Consider the following 14025-nt stretch of genomic DNA (forward strand, 5'->3'; position numbering starts at 1 on the left):
CGCACGGTTTGGGAACAGGCCCCAGGGCTTCAGAATTCTCACATGGTCTCTGACTTCTGTTCCTTGCCTGCTTTTCAAGTGGGAAGGTCCTGGGCTGGGGAAGGGGCGCTGACCCCTGGCGCCTTCTACGTGACTGTCTCCATCACTAGCGGTGCAGGCTCCCTCCTGCCCCAGGTCAACAGTGGCAGAGTCCTGGCTGGCTCCTCTGCCCCGGTGGGGGGCCGCTGCCCCTCTGGGAGATGTGTCCTGAGTCGCCCAGTGCTCCGGCCCCTCTAGACCTCCCTGCACTTCTCTTAGGCCGGGGAGCTCCGTCCTGGGACCCGGCAGCAGGGGTGCTGCCCGCCTGCTCCCAGTCCACGCGGGACAGCGGGCGCGCCCCCAGGCCCCAGGCCGGGCCGGGCAGGAGGCGGAGGTGGGAAGGAGGCCGGCGGAGGTCGGAGGGCCGGGGCGGCCGGGCGGAGGTGGGCCGCTGCGGGGAGGGGCCGACGCCACGCCGGGATCGGTGGGAACCCTCCAGGGCTTTGTTCTCTAGACGCCACACCCGCCAGCCCCGCACCAGGGCCTAAGGGGGCCTCGGTGCTCAGCACAAGTTTCGTGAATGGAGGGATGAATGAGGGCGATAGGGGCTGGGGGAGGGGCGCAGAGAGTCGGCGGTGGGGGAGGGGAGGGAGGCGGTGGGGGAGGGGAGGTGGCCACTGGCGGGAGAGCGCGGGAGGAAGGAGGCGGGCGGAGCTGGGCGAGCCTGCTGGTCTGGAATCTGGCGAGGAGGCCATGGCGGGGGGAGGGGCCCGCCGGCCTTCCTCCCACCACCCCGGCCGGAACCTCGTGGCTCCTGCTCACCGCCGCCCGGCCTGCCCCCCACCCCATCAATCCTTGGGGGTCGTGTGTCCTCCAAGGCCCAGTCCTCACTGCGAAGTGAGTGGCGGCATCTTTGTTTCCTTCCTTACTTTCTAGGAGCTCACGCGCCGGGGATCGGTGGCCTCTGGGTCTGGAATACCCGAGCGGCCCAGGGACTGAGCGGGGTCGGAGGGCAAACCCAGGCTGGAACCCGCCCCGCCCATCCCCGCCGCAACGCTGGGCTCTGGGAGGCCGGGAGAGTCTGGGTTTCTGGGGGTGGTGGGGCGAGTGGGTGAGCTGAGAAACCCAGGGAGAGAAACCGTGGCAGCTGCCAGGGAAGCGCGCGGCTCCATGTGGGCAGTGCCAGGGAGGAGCTGCTGACAGTCAGGTTTCTGGGTCACCATCTAGGGAGCCCTGCCAGTTCCCAGGCTTTGGGGGTGGGGTGGGTTGAGGGGTGAGGGCAGGTCTGCATCCCAAATCCAGACCCTGCTGCCTCCTTTGTCTGGGCCTGCTTCCCCCTCCACCCTCGATGGGCCTCGATGGAGCCCCACTGAGGGCCTGATTGCTGTTGCTGCACTTCCCTTGGGCTCTGGGCCTGCTGGCCTGCCCGCCCCGGGAGTGGGGTGTATAAAGGGGAGGCAGAGCCCCTCCTACGCCATCCCTTGGCTTGGGGCTCCCTCTCCTCCACCCCTGCTCCTTGGGCTCTGTCCCCAGTACCTACAAACTCCTTTTTCTGACAGTTTTGCCCTCGGTGGGAGGGGTCTTTGGGGTCAGGATGACTTTCATGGCAGAAATCCTTTACCTAGTTTCCAAAAAGAGAATTCACCTTCTCAGCACTGTGAGGCTCATACCTGGTGCCCCCCACATCGAAACTGTGCTGCCCACCTTGTCAGTGGCTTGGGCCCCTAGAAGTCTACAATACTTTTCTCCCAAGAGCTCAGTGTCCATTACACAATCACTGAAACAAGTCCAAAGAGGTTAAGTATTTACCTCTTTGGAGGGTCTGGGGGTGGGTGGGGGGCTAGGCTGCCATTGGTGGCCATTAAGTGTTAGGGGTGGAGGGGATGTGACTCAGACTGGGAGGCTGTGCCCTGGCCACTGTGTGCATTTCCCAATCCACACAGGAGGAATCATGTCCCCATTTCATAGATGAGAGCATTGGGGCTCTGCAAAGTCAGGTGACTTGCCAAGGCCCATGGCAGAGCCCGGGTTTAGAATAGCTGTGGGTCTCACTTCTCTGAATTCTGTCCCACCCCACCTGGCTCTCCCTACCCAGCTCTTCCCACCCAGCTCTCCCACCCTTACCCTGCTCTACTTGTTTCTGTTCCGTAACCTTATCTGACATCTAGACTGTGCTGCCCATTGGGGTGACCACTAGGCACAGGTGGCACCTGAGCGCTTGGAATGTGGCAAGTCTGGGCTGAGATGCGCGGGAAGCATGAAATCCTCACTGGATTTCCAAGGCTTGTCACACACACACAAAATATGAAAATACTAATTTTTTGGTACATTGATTACATGTTGACATGATAATATTTGGTATATTGGATTAAATGAAATATATTATTAAAGTTAATTTTCTGTTTCTTCTTACCATTTTAATATGGTTCCAAGAGCCCTAGCTGGTTTGGCTCAGTGGATAGAGTATCATCCTGGGGACAAAAGGGTTTCGGGTTCAATTCTGATCAAGGGCACATGCCCAGGTTGCGGGCTCGATCCCTGGTGGGGGGCATGCAGAAGGCAGCCGATCAGTGATTCTCTCTCATCGATGTTTCTCTCTCCTTTTCCCTTCCTCTCTGAAATCAATAAAAAATATGGCTCCAAGAAAACCTAACATTAGGTATGTGACTTTCATCCTATTTCTGTTGGACGGTGCTGGCTTAAATCCTTTGCTTATTTACTATTTATTGTTTATTGTAACTCCCACCCCCACTGCATGGCTGTGCTTGGAGGGCAGCAGTTGACATATTTTGTCACGGACCTTTTCGTTCGCCGCCACACTCAGGTTTCCAGAGCCTGCGCTGGTTTTATTAAAGGTGTTCAGGAAGCATTTGTTTCATTGAATCCAGCGATCTGATTGCAGGCGAGCCTAGGAGGCCAGGAGGGCGCCAGGAGGGATCTGTGGGAACCCATGTCCCGTCTCTGCCACCGCACAGGGCTCCACAGGTGACATAGTCGACCCCAAGGAGCCCTTCCTGACGCCCTCCCCACCCTGGATGGGCGGATGGGCCTGGGGTCTGGAGCAGGTGAGCGATGCCGGCTGGGGCACCGCCAGGCTTGGGAAGGTGGGAAAGAGACTGCCCGTGGAGGTGGAGGCGGAGGTGGAGGTGGAGGTGCGGGACGGACCGCAGAGCCGCGGGGACCGGGAGCTGTTTGAATGGCTCCAGCCCCGCCCGAGTCCCTGCGCACCCACCTCCGCCGCCGCGCACCTGGCAGCGGGCGTGAGGGCCCCGGCCCCGTGGGCGGGGGTGCGTCTTGTCCGCGGGTCGGTGTGGGGTGTGTCCGGCCCGGGCTCACACAAGGTCATTGTGTCAAAGGAGCCTCGGAACACTTTCTCTTTCTCCGAGATTCGATTGCGGCTTCGAAAGCCCCTTCCGGAGGGACTTCCCTCCGCGCCTGACTCACGCTGCCTCATGCGTGTGACTCAGGCCGGCGCCGCGCCAGCGCCTCCCCCACCGCCACCCGCCGGGCCACCGAGCCTGCCGCCGGGCGGGGACGGGCGGCGACGGAGGCGGGGCGCAGGGACCGGTGCGGGCGGAGAGGGGGCTGGAGGCGGAGATGGAGACTCAGGGGCACAACCTAGAGGGGCGGTGCCGAGGAGCTGAGCTCCGCGGGATGGATGGCCGGCCGCCGCCGCTGGAGGAGCGGCTGAAGGAGGGAGACTGGGAAATGGGAGGAGATGAAGGGAAGGACATCGGCACCGGAGAGAGAGCCAGCGGCCTTCGCGGAGGCCAGGCAGGCGGGTGAGAGGCCGGGACAGGGACGAGTGGGAGGAAGGAGGGCACGGGAGGGAGACAGAAGCGCGTGGGCGCAGCCGCCCCTGAGCCCTGCTCGCCCTGGGAGGCGGGGCAGGGACCGTCCTTCCAGCGTTGCGCTCCCCAGCCCAGCCTTGCAGCTGGCAGCTCTAGGACCGAGGGCAGGTAGCTCAGCGTCTGGCCCCGTCCTCTCCCCTGCGGATGGGAGGTGATGGTGGACAACAGCGTCTCCCGGGCTTGTTACCCACCCTTCATGCACCTCCTCACTCGCCATCCATTCTGCTCTGGCCAGGCAGTGTCTGCAAAGCGACCTCTTGCCCGGCCCTGGGCCCGCTGCCAGCTGGCTTTCCTGGGGCAGTACCTACCCGCAGGATGTCTTAGAGGAGGCGAGAAGTCGGGCCCTCCTTCCCCTACCCTGGCCCTGCTTTGGACCCGGTCTGGCTGCTCTGTGTCCCTCCATGACGGCAGCTCCGGGCACACAGCATCTGCCCCTTGCCCTTTCAGCCCTCGGAGGCACGATGACTTCCGCCATCCCTAGTCTCACCACCCCTCATTGATCCCCTTCATCCTGCCCGAACCTGGTAAACAGCCCTCCATTGGAGCTTCTTGGAGGCCTTGGGGTGGGTTCCATTTCCTGCCAGGGCCTGGCTGCTGCATAGCAGGGAGCAATGAATGAATGAGCTGGTCAGGCTGGGCACCCAGTAAATTGCATCTCTTACTGGCATCCTACTCTCCTTCCGGTAGTGGTGGTGGTGGGGGGGAGAGAGAACCCTGACCAGAGTGATAAACTACATTAATAAGCTCTTGGATACATATTCGCTCTTTCAATCCTCAAGGTGAGTCTGAAGCAGCTATGGGTTATTCACTTCATTTAGATGAGAAGGATGAGGCTCCTGCATTTGACAGGCAGCATGCTGGATAAGAGCAGTGACAGTGGACTCTTCCTTACCAGTGATGGGGCAGATTAGGGAGGCGCAGCTATCTATCTATAATAATCTATAATAATAAGAGCATAATATGCTAATTAGACCAGACAACCTTCTGGATGAAGCCAAGGTTTCGAGGGAAGCCCGGGTCCTGGGTGCCAGAGGGAAGCTGGTGCTGGCAGCAGGGGAAGGGAGGCCTACTCTTGCACGAATTTCATGCATCAGGCCTCTAGTCCTATCTAATAAAGAGGTAATATGCAAATTCACCATCACTCCAACACACAAGATGGCTGCCCCCATGTGGTCAAAGATGGCCACCCCCATGTGGACACAATATGGCCAGCAGGGGAGGGCAGTTGGGGGCAACCAGGCCTGCAGGGGAAGGCAGTTAGGGGCAATTGGGCCAGCAGGGGAGTGGTTAGGGAGTGATCAGGCTGGCAGGCAGAAGAGGTTAGGGACAATCAGGCAGGCAGGCAGGTGAGCAGTTGGGTGCCAGCAATCCTGGATTGTGAAGGGATCCCAGATTGGAGAGGGTGTAGGCTGGGCTGAGGGACCCCCCCCCCCCGCCCCCCATGCACGAATTTCATGTCCCAGGCCTCTAGTGTGTGTGTGTGTGTGTGTGTGTGTGTGTATTATGCTAAGTGTCTGACGGTTCAGCCGGTAGCAATGATGCACATTGACCACCATGAGGCAGATGCTCCGACTGGTAGGTTAGCTTGCTGCTGGGGTCCGGCCGGTCAGGGACTGGGCCAAACTGTCCGGACACTCTGGGAGCCCTCCTGCGGTCCCTCCCCGGCCCTGATTGTGCACCAGTGGGGGTCCTTCGGCCTGGCCTGTGGGGATGGGGCCAAATCCATGCACTGGGCCTCTGACATCCCCCGACGGGTCCTGGATTGTGAAAGGGCTCAGGCCAGGCTGAGGGACCCCACTGGTGCATGAATCTGTGCACCAGGCCTCTAGTGAATAATAATGATAGTAGCAGCTAAGATGTCTTAATACCTCCCAAGCCCCAGACAGTTCTGATACATCCTTATTAACTTCTTTAATCCTACAACAACCCTATGAGGTGGCTGCTAGCCTTACCGTCTTTTTACAGTGTGGTAACTGAGGCACAGAGAGGTTGAGTAACTTGTCTAAGGCCACACAGCAGAGCTGGGCTGAAGGGCAGCCAGTTTGGCTTCAGATTCACCACTCTAACCCTCTCCTAGGTACCCCCTTGGGTACCTTGGGGAGGGGCAAGCAGAGGGAGCACCCCTGCATTCTTGGAGGGAAAGAGGTTTTTTTTTTTAATGTAGGCCACAAAGTAGTAATGGGCTGTATGTTTAGTGATATAGTCCACTGTGGAGTGTGGTCTTTATTCTCCCAAAGAGCCTAAGTTGGTGAAGGTTATTAAAAAACCTTCACCCAGGGAAAGAGTTTTGTGGTGAGTTTCAGAAGTGACCAGCCCTGCGGCTCCCGGTACAGGGTGGGAAGAGGAAGCAGCAGAATGTGAGGATGAAGGGAGTAAACGGGAGCTGATAGGGGGGCCCACCTGTCAGCCAGGGCGTGGGCTGTATTTTGAAGGGAGCACAGGGGGGACAGGCTGGCATTTTATAAAGGACTATTTTAAATGCAAGGGAAATACTGTTTTTCTCCTATCCAATGGCAAAGAGCTTTAAAATGCTCGTTCACAGTGCCGGGCAGGGGCTGGTCTGGTGTTTCTGGAAAGCGGCTGAGCCTGTGTAGCACCCGGAGGGGTCAGCCCTTTGACTTGCTAATCCCACTCCGAGGAACCTTTCCTCTGACATAATTAGAAAAGGGGTCAGAGACTGATGTCCCAGAATCCGAAATCCATCTCCTCATTCATAACAGCAGTAATAGGAAAAGGAAACAAGATACATGCCCAGCAGGTGGGACTCGTTCCTTTTTAAAGCTCTTTGCCACCCTGGCCTGTGTGGCTCAGTTGGTTGAGCGCCGGCCCGTGCACCAAAAGGTCTTGGGTTTGAGTCCAGGTCAGGGTACATACCCAGGTTTTGGGGTTTTTTTAAAATATATATTTTATTGATTTTTTACAGAGAGGAAGGGAGAGGGATAGAGAGTTAGAAACATCGATGAGAGAGAAGCATCGATCAGCTGCCTCCTGCACACTCCCCACTGGGGATGTGCTTGCAACCCAGGTACATGCCCCTGACCAGAATCGAACCTGGGACCTTCAGTCCCCAGGTCAACGCTCTATCCAGTGAGCCAAACCGGCTAGGGCCCAGGTTTTGGGTTTGATCCCCGAACCAATTGATGTTTTTCTCTCACAGCAGTGTTTCTCTCTCTCCTTCTCCCTTCCTCTCTCTCTAAATTCAATAAAAAAATAAAAAGAAAGCTCTTTGCCATTCCATAGGAGAAAAACAGTATTTCCCTTGCATTTTTTAATTAAAATGAAGTATCACGGAATGTTTTATAACAATTAACATAATTTTTCAAAGTCTTAGAAGTAATAACTGACTTCATCATGATTGCGGGGTGCAAGGTTCACACACGAAAGTCAGTCATGTTTTATATGCTAGCAACTGGAAACAAAAAGACAAAACTTGGTAATAGCTCCAAAAGGAAAGAAAAAGAACAGAGAAATACTTGCGCATTACTCTTAACAAAACATACGCGCGTGTTTATGCGGGAAACTGTAAAATGTTGATGCAAGAACTCAAAGAGGGTACCGAGTCCACGGATTGCAAGACTCAGCACAGTACAGATGCGATTTCTCCCCACCCTGACCGAAATGCTTCCCTAGAGCTGCCCTGACACAGAACCGCAAACCGGGTGGGTGGAACCCACAGAAATGGTCTCAGCTCTGGACGCCAGAGGTCTGAGGCCTAGGTGTCAGCAGGGCCAGCTCTCCCCTCCGGGGCCTGCCTGGCCTTGTCCGGCTTCCAGGGGTTGCCCGCCGTTCCAGGTGCTCCGTGGCGGCAGCTGTAGCGCCTTCACACCTGCCTCTGTTGCGTGATTTCTCCCGTGTGTCTGTGTTTCTTCTCTCTGGGGGCCTCGGGCACAGTGGGTTAAGGACCGCCCTATTCCACTAGGACCTCGTCTTAACTAATTACATCGACAGTGACCCTATTTCCATATAGTAATGTTCCGAGGTGATGTATTAGGCCCAGCGTGGACTGCAACCTGTCTTTTGGGGGACATAATTCAACCCATAAAACGGATCTATCTGTTGAACACAATCCAATCAATTCCCAGCAAGAATTTTTGTAGATATAGACAAGCTGCTTCTAAAATTTATGTGGAAAGGCAAAGAAACTAGAACACCTAAAACAATTTTGAAAAAGGAGAATAAGGTTGGAGGAATCGTGTGATCTGATTTTAGGGTTTACAACAGGACTCGCGGCGGTAATCGAGTGTGGTGCCCTGGCCGGAGCTCTGTTGGTTGGAGTGTCGTCCTGATGCACCAAGGTTGTGGGTTCCATTCCTAGTCGGGGCGCATACAGGAGTCAACCAATGGCTGTGTGGATGGGTGGGCAGAGGAATGGGCAACGCAGATCAATGGAGCAGAATAGAGGCTCAAGAAATAGACCCACACAAATACGGCGAATTGATTTGGACAAAGGTGCGAAAGCAAGTCAGTGGAGGAAGGATAGTTTTTGTCAACAAATGAGCTGGAACAACTGGACACCTATACACACACACCAAAAAAATTAAACTTGTCTTAAACCTCACACATTACACTAAAATTAACTGAAGATGAATCATAGATCTAAATGTAAAACCTAAAGTTATAACATCTAGAAGAAAGCATAGGGGAAACGTCTTCGTGATCTGGGGTTAGTCAAAGAGTTCTTGAACACAACACAGCAAGACCCATGGGAAAAACTGGTAGATTAGACTTTATAAAAATCCAGTCCTGCCCAGCTGGTGTGGCTCAGTGGTTGAGCGTCGGCCCGGGTTGCAATCCCATCCTAGATCTTTACCCTGGAGAAACGAAGCGTACACTCACACAAGAATGCTCACAGCAGCTCCAGAATCACCAAGCACCGGAAGCAGCCCCGGCTGGGAGAGTGAGTAAGTGAACTGTGGAATACTACGCAGCAGTCAGAAGGAACCAACTCCTTCTGATGTGGACGAAAGAAGCCAGTCCCTAAAGGTTACATGCTGCATGTTTCCATTTATATGATGTTCTAGAAAAGACAAACAATGGCTGTAAGAACAGAGCAGCGGCTCCCAGGGCTTGGCGTGGGGGAGGGGTGCCTGTCGGGGGATGGCAAGAGGGAGCGTTTTGAGGATGGTGGAACTCTTCTGAATCCTGAATGTGGGGGTTACATGTGCCTGTACCTGTAAATCCCTAGAAGTGCACACCGAAGAGCTCCCTGTTACTGTATGATAACTTGAAAAACCAACTGCGCACATCCAGTTGGATAACCACGCAGTAAAGCGAGTGACAGCACACCCATTTGTGGGAGAGTCTAGTGGTGGGGATGAGTGGTTACTGAACAATTCTTTGCGTTTGGCTGTCTGACAATTTTCATAATAAAATCTTGGGGAAAACTATATTCAGAAGGAGCCTGTTTGTTTTGAAATCTAGTTATCTACACATATATGTGTAGGAAGAAAATTGAAGATATCACTCCAAAATAGCAATACTGGGATCTCTCTGAAGCAGAAAATTGTCGTAATTTAAATGATCTTTTAAAATATTTCTGTATTTTCTATAATGTGCACATTTTTTTTTTTTTTTTTTTTTTTAGGGAGAGTATCGGCTATATTTTACTTATTTTAAATGTCTTTTTTTTTTTTCACTTACCTGTCAATCCATGCTTATGCTCAAGTTCAAATGGTACAGACATATGGAGTGACCCACATATGGTGGGAAGGCCAGCATACTCCCCACACTGTTAACATTCTGTGCATATCTTAAAGGATAAATCTTAAAGTGAATCTTTAATTCTTTATTATTATGTCACTTTTAACAAACGTATCAGCTCAAACGTATTTCATCTTTGTTTCCCATGACCATGACCCAACAATGACAATCTCATATTTACAAGGGAGAGAACAGCCTCTATTCTATGTTTGAAGCAAAGAAGGTGCAATAATTTTTCCTGATTCCAAGAACTGAACAGGAAAAGGACTGCACCCTTGAAACATGGGGTCATCCTCCTTTGTTATTTTAAAAGATATAACTGTAAATATTTATAAATGGAGAAGGTGGGCAGCGTCTGCTTCTGGCACAGCCACCAACTTTCTCTGAGTCCGCTCTGGGCTCAGCTGCTTATGTTACTTTATCCTGCAGAATAAACAAACAGAAGAGATAGTAACACCCTGTTACGGGCAGCAGCGGAGGGTGTCGTCCACCGGCCTGGTCGCCTTCTCCCCGAGTGCTAACCTTCTATTTTTAGCTGAGCACATGGTGACCCTCAGAAGAGACTGTGTTTCCTTATTTCTCTTATGAGATGTGGTCAGTGCAAAATAAACATGTTTTTATTTTTTTAAATGTTATTAGTTGATTTCAGAGAGAGGAAAGGGGGGAGAGTGAGAGAGAGAGACATCTATTTACTGTTCCACTTATTTATGTAATTATGGGTTTATTTTTGTATGTGCCCTGAAAAGAGATCAAAGCTACAAACTTGGTGTATCAGAAGGACACTCCGACCAACCCAGCTGCCAGCCAGTGCTAACAAAGTGTTTTTAAAGGGAAGGAGGGGCCGAAACCGGTTTGGCTCAGTGGATAGAGCGTCGGCCTGCGGACTGAAAGGTCCCAGGTTTGATTCCGGTCAAGGGCATGTACCTGGGTTGCGGGCACATCCCCAGTAGGAGATGTGCAGGAGGCGGCTGATCGATGTTTCTCTCTCATCGATGTTTCTAACTCTCTATCTCTCTCCCTTCTTCTCTGTAAAAAATCAATAAAATATATTAATAAAAATAAAAAAATAAAATAAAGGGAAGGAGGGTTTGTTTGTTTCTTTTCTCCAGTTACTCCTTTCTGAAGGCGGGACAGTGGACATGATGGCGGGAACACAGCAGCTATTTTAGATCATGAGGAAGCCTTGGGAATGAAAGCCGCGCATCACAGAGCGACCAGACGGGAAGAGGCCGGGTGCTGGGGCAGCGGCACCCCCGCTCGTGCTGACCCTGCCCTGCTGCCTCTGGCCTTCTTGGTGTGCGAAAAGTGCTTCTGTCCCGGGGAACCCGCTGGGATCTTGGGATTTTGTTGTCAGACAAAGTCAGTGCGGAGAATCAGTGCCAAGGCTGTTTCAGAAAGTGAAGGGAGAGGCGACTAGGCCTGAACCCTGGTGGGAGGTTGGATTTTTGAGACATTTGTGTAGGACAGTGGGTCTCAACCTTCCTAATGCCACGACCCTTTAATACAGTTCCTCATGTTGTGGTGACCCCCAATTTCATTGTTACAAATTGAACAAAATTAAAGCATAGTGATTAATCACAAAAACAATATGTAATTATATATGTGTTTTCCGATGGTCTTAGGCAACCCCTGTGAAAGGGTCGTTCGACCCCCAAAGGGGTCGCGACCCACAGGTTGAGAACCGCTGGTCTAGGACGTGCCAAGTCCCCATCCCCGAAGGACCGTCATAGGGCTGCTGAGCGCACTGATGTGGCGGCCAGCGGGTCCGAGCTGGAGAGAACGTGCCCAGAGAGGCATGGGTGCCACAGCCGCACAGCCAAGCCGCTGGCCCCGAAAAGGAACGTGTGTCATTTATCTCCTGATGAGTAAGAACTTCCTCCAACATGCAGGGAGTGGGGGGCAGGGGCCCGGGGGTTCTAGCTTGGGGTTCACTATGAGACTGCAGGGAAGATGTTGGCCAGCTGCAGCCATCTGAGGCTTGGTGGGGCCGGAGAAGCCATCGCCACGGTGGCTTGTTCGCATGGCTGCTGGGCCTTCTGTGCTGGCCCCCCCTTACCCCCCTCACCGTCAAAGGTTTTACCTGAGTAAAGATCGAGGCCACTTCTGGGGGTGGAGGGGAGGCCGTGTAGCGTAGCGGTGCCCTCTGATGAGATCCAGCAAGGGCGCTTGGGATGATGAAGAGGAATCCTGCCCTAGCCAGCCTGGCTCAGTGGTTAGAGTGTCGGCCTGCACACCGGAGGGTTGTGGGTTCGATTCCCGGTCAAGGGCACCTCATGGGCTGCAGGTCAGATCCCCACCCCTGGTTGGGGTGCATGTGGGAGGCAACCAAACAGTGTATCTGTCACTTCGATTTCTTTCTCTCTCTCTCTCCCTCCCTCTCTCTGTCTCCCACTCCCCCTTCCCCTTTCCCTTCCACCCTCTCTAAAAAAAAAATCAATGAAAACAATATCCTCTCTCCTTGGGTGAGGATGAGAGAGAGAGAGAGGGAGAGAAATGCAGTCTGTGAGGCTTGTGCTCACAGTGAGGCTCACTGAGCGCTGGGACCTGCAGACACAGCGTCAGAGACTGAGGCCCCAGCACGCCCCCCCCCCCCCCTTGCCGCTCGAGCTGTGGGGCCTGCTCAGCCGTCCAATGTCCAATGGGAGCTAATATCTCTCATTGGGCCCTTGGGAGGCTTAAAAGAGGAAATCCAGGTGAAACGCCTGAGCCAGCACCTGGCACTCACAATTGGCCCAAATAAGGTTTCTGATGGCGAGTTTCCTGCGAGGAATTCTCCAGGGGCGTCCCCGCGGTCAGGCAGCCTCCGTCTCACCGCGGGCTCACTCCCCGCCCGCACCCCTGCCCTCGCCCACATGCCATCCACCAGCCGCTCTCCATCTCCCCCCAGCCCTCCCTGTGGGATCTGCCTGGTGGGCCTGGGCCTCTCTGGTCCCTGGTGGTGGTGGTGGGGGCGGCGGGGAATAACTGGGCTACAAGGCGGGGGGGGCGACGGCGGAGATGGGCAGAGGGGTGGGCGGAGGGTGCCGCCGAAGGGCTGCCAGGGCTGGGCGGTGCACGGTGTCCCTTGCCCCATCCAGGATGTCATGTCAGCCGTGGGTGGTGGGTGTGTTTCTCTCATCTGCTCACTCGAGGAGCTCACCAGTTGCCTTTGAAATTAACTGAGGATCTGGGGTGATCAAATCCCCGCCTTTCCCTCAGATACCGTCCCTCCCCAGCTCGTGCAGGTGCCTGAAATCCCCCGTTGGGATCACGTCGGGTTGAGAGCCAGTGTCCCGGGAAAGCCCCGCTCGCATGTGCGCCCCATGTGGCCCCGTGGGCGGTGGCAGAGCCGCCCCATCTGCCACCTCGGCCCCAGCCGCCTGCAAAGCCCCCGGGTGTGTCATCACCTGACCTCGCTCCTCCTCGGGGTCACCACCCAACCCCCAAGTCACCCCCTGGTGGTCTGGACTCCCCTCTTAGTAACCCGCCCCCAAGTAACAGCTCCCCGCTGGGCTACCCCCCCAACCCCGTCCCCCACCCCCGTCCCCCACGCCCGCAGCAGGATCGCACCCTCGGGTGGAGGAGCAGCTTGCGGGTGGAGGGGGTGGCGCCACACAGCCAGAGTCAGAGCTGGCAGGGACCCCAGCAAGCTCCTCTGCTGTTAGGCGGGCAAGCTCCTTTATCCACATCCATGGTCTCGGATGCGGAAAACCCCTCACTGAGCTGTCCCGCCCTTGCCCCTGGGTAAGCCAGTCTGTCTCAGGAGGAAGTGCTTCCCACTGGGCGTCTGCACCAGGTGGCCTCACCGCGCTTCTAGGAGGAAGGGGTGCCCGTAGGGGAGGGAAGTCCGGTGCCTCACCCCGAGGCCTGGCTCAGGTGGGGCCTTCTGCTGTCCTGTGCCGAGGTGGCCAGAGGCGAAGGGGCTCCGCTGCTGGCTAATTGAGTGGCTCAGCAGCGCCAGCAAGGACGAGGCTGCTCTCAGCCATCACGCCTGCCGTGGCCAAGGGGCAGCCACGCTTTTCCTCACGGTCACAAGACGGCTGCCTGTCGCCAAGCATCGTGCCTAGACATGACAACGCACAGTGCAGAAGAGAACTTTCCCGGAAGCTGCCAACAGTTCTTCATTCCCAGTGGCCACAATCACATCACTGCTCCTCAAAACCCATCACTAGTGCAACGGGGGAGAAGTGAGTTCCCGGGGCCTCACACTCTGCACATCTCGCAGGGAGGCTGGGTGCCAACAGCCTCAGAAGGTAGAGCCTCCTCCAGACCAGCAGCCGGTGGGGGGTTCCCATCTGAAAAGAGTTGGGTTCCCTCAGCCCAGGTTTTCTCTTCCTGTAAGCTACTCACTGCAGTGCAATGGCCACGGCTCACTGCAAAGGATGCTGGGAAATGTAGTCTTTAGCCCATCTGAAATTTCCATTTCAATGGAAAAGGGACAATGGATATTGGGGCAATTGGCAGACTCTGCCATAGT

At 55.0% G+C, this 14025-nt stretch overlaps 1 long non-coding RNA gene and 1 other non-coding gene across 2 annotated transcripts; both read right to left on the reverse strand.

Annotated features, from left to right (window-relative positions):
• Positions 1-6026: 6026 nt before the first annotated feature.
• LOC118660870 lies at positions 6027-6165 on the reverse strand. The gene has a single exon (XR_004969063.1). It is a non-coding gene; the product is annotated as a small nucleolar RNA SNORA4 (small nucleolar RNA).
• Positions 6166-9886: 3721 nt separating this feature from the next.
• Positions 9887-13749, reverse strand: LOC118660625. The gene is made up of 3 exons (XR_004968997.1): positions 13408-13749; positions 11650-11868; positions 9887-9992 (listed from the first exon to the last, which is right to left on the reverse strand). It is a non-coding gene; the product is annotated as an uncharacterized LOC118660625 (long non-coding RNA).
• Positions 13750-14025: the final 276 nt, after the last annotated feature.

The sequence above is a fragment of the Myotis myotis genome, unplaced genomic scaffold, assembly GCF_014108235.1.
Source record: "Myotis myotis isolate mMyoMyo1 unplaced genomic scaffold, mMyoMyo1.p scaffold_m19_p_7, whole genome shotgun sequence".
Lineage (NCBI taxonomy): Eukaryota > Metazoa > Chordata > Mammalia > Chiroptera > Vespertilionidae > Myotis > Myotis myotis.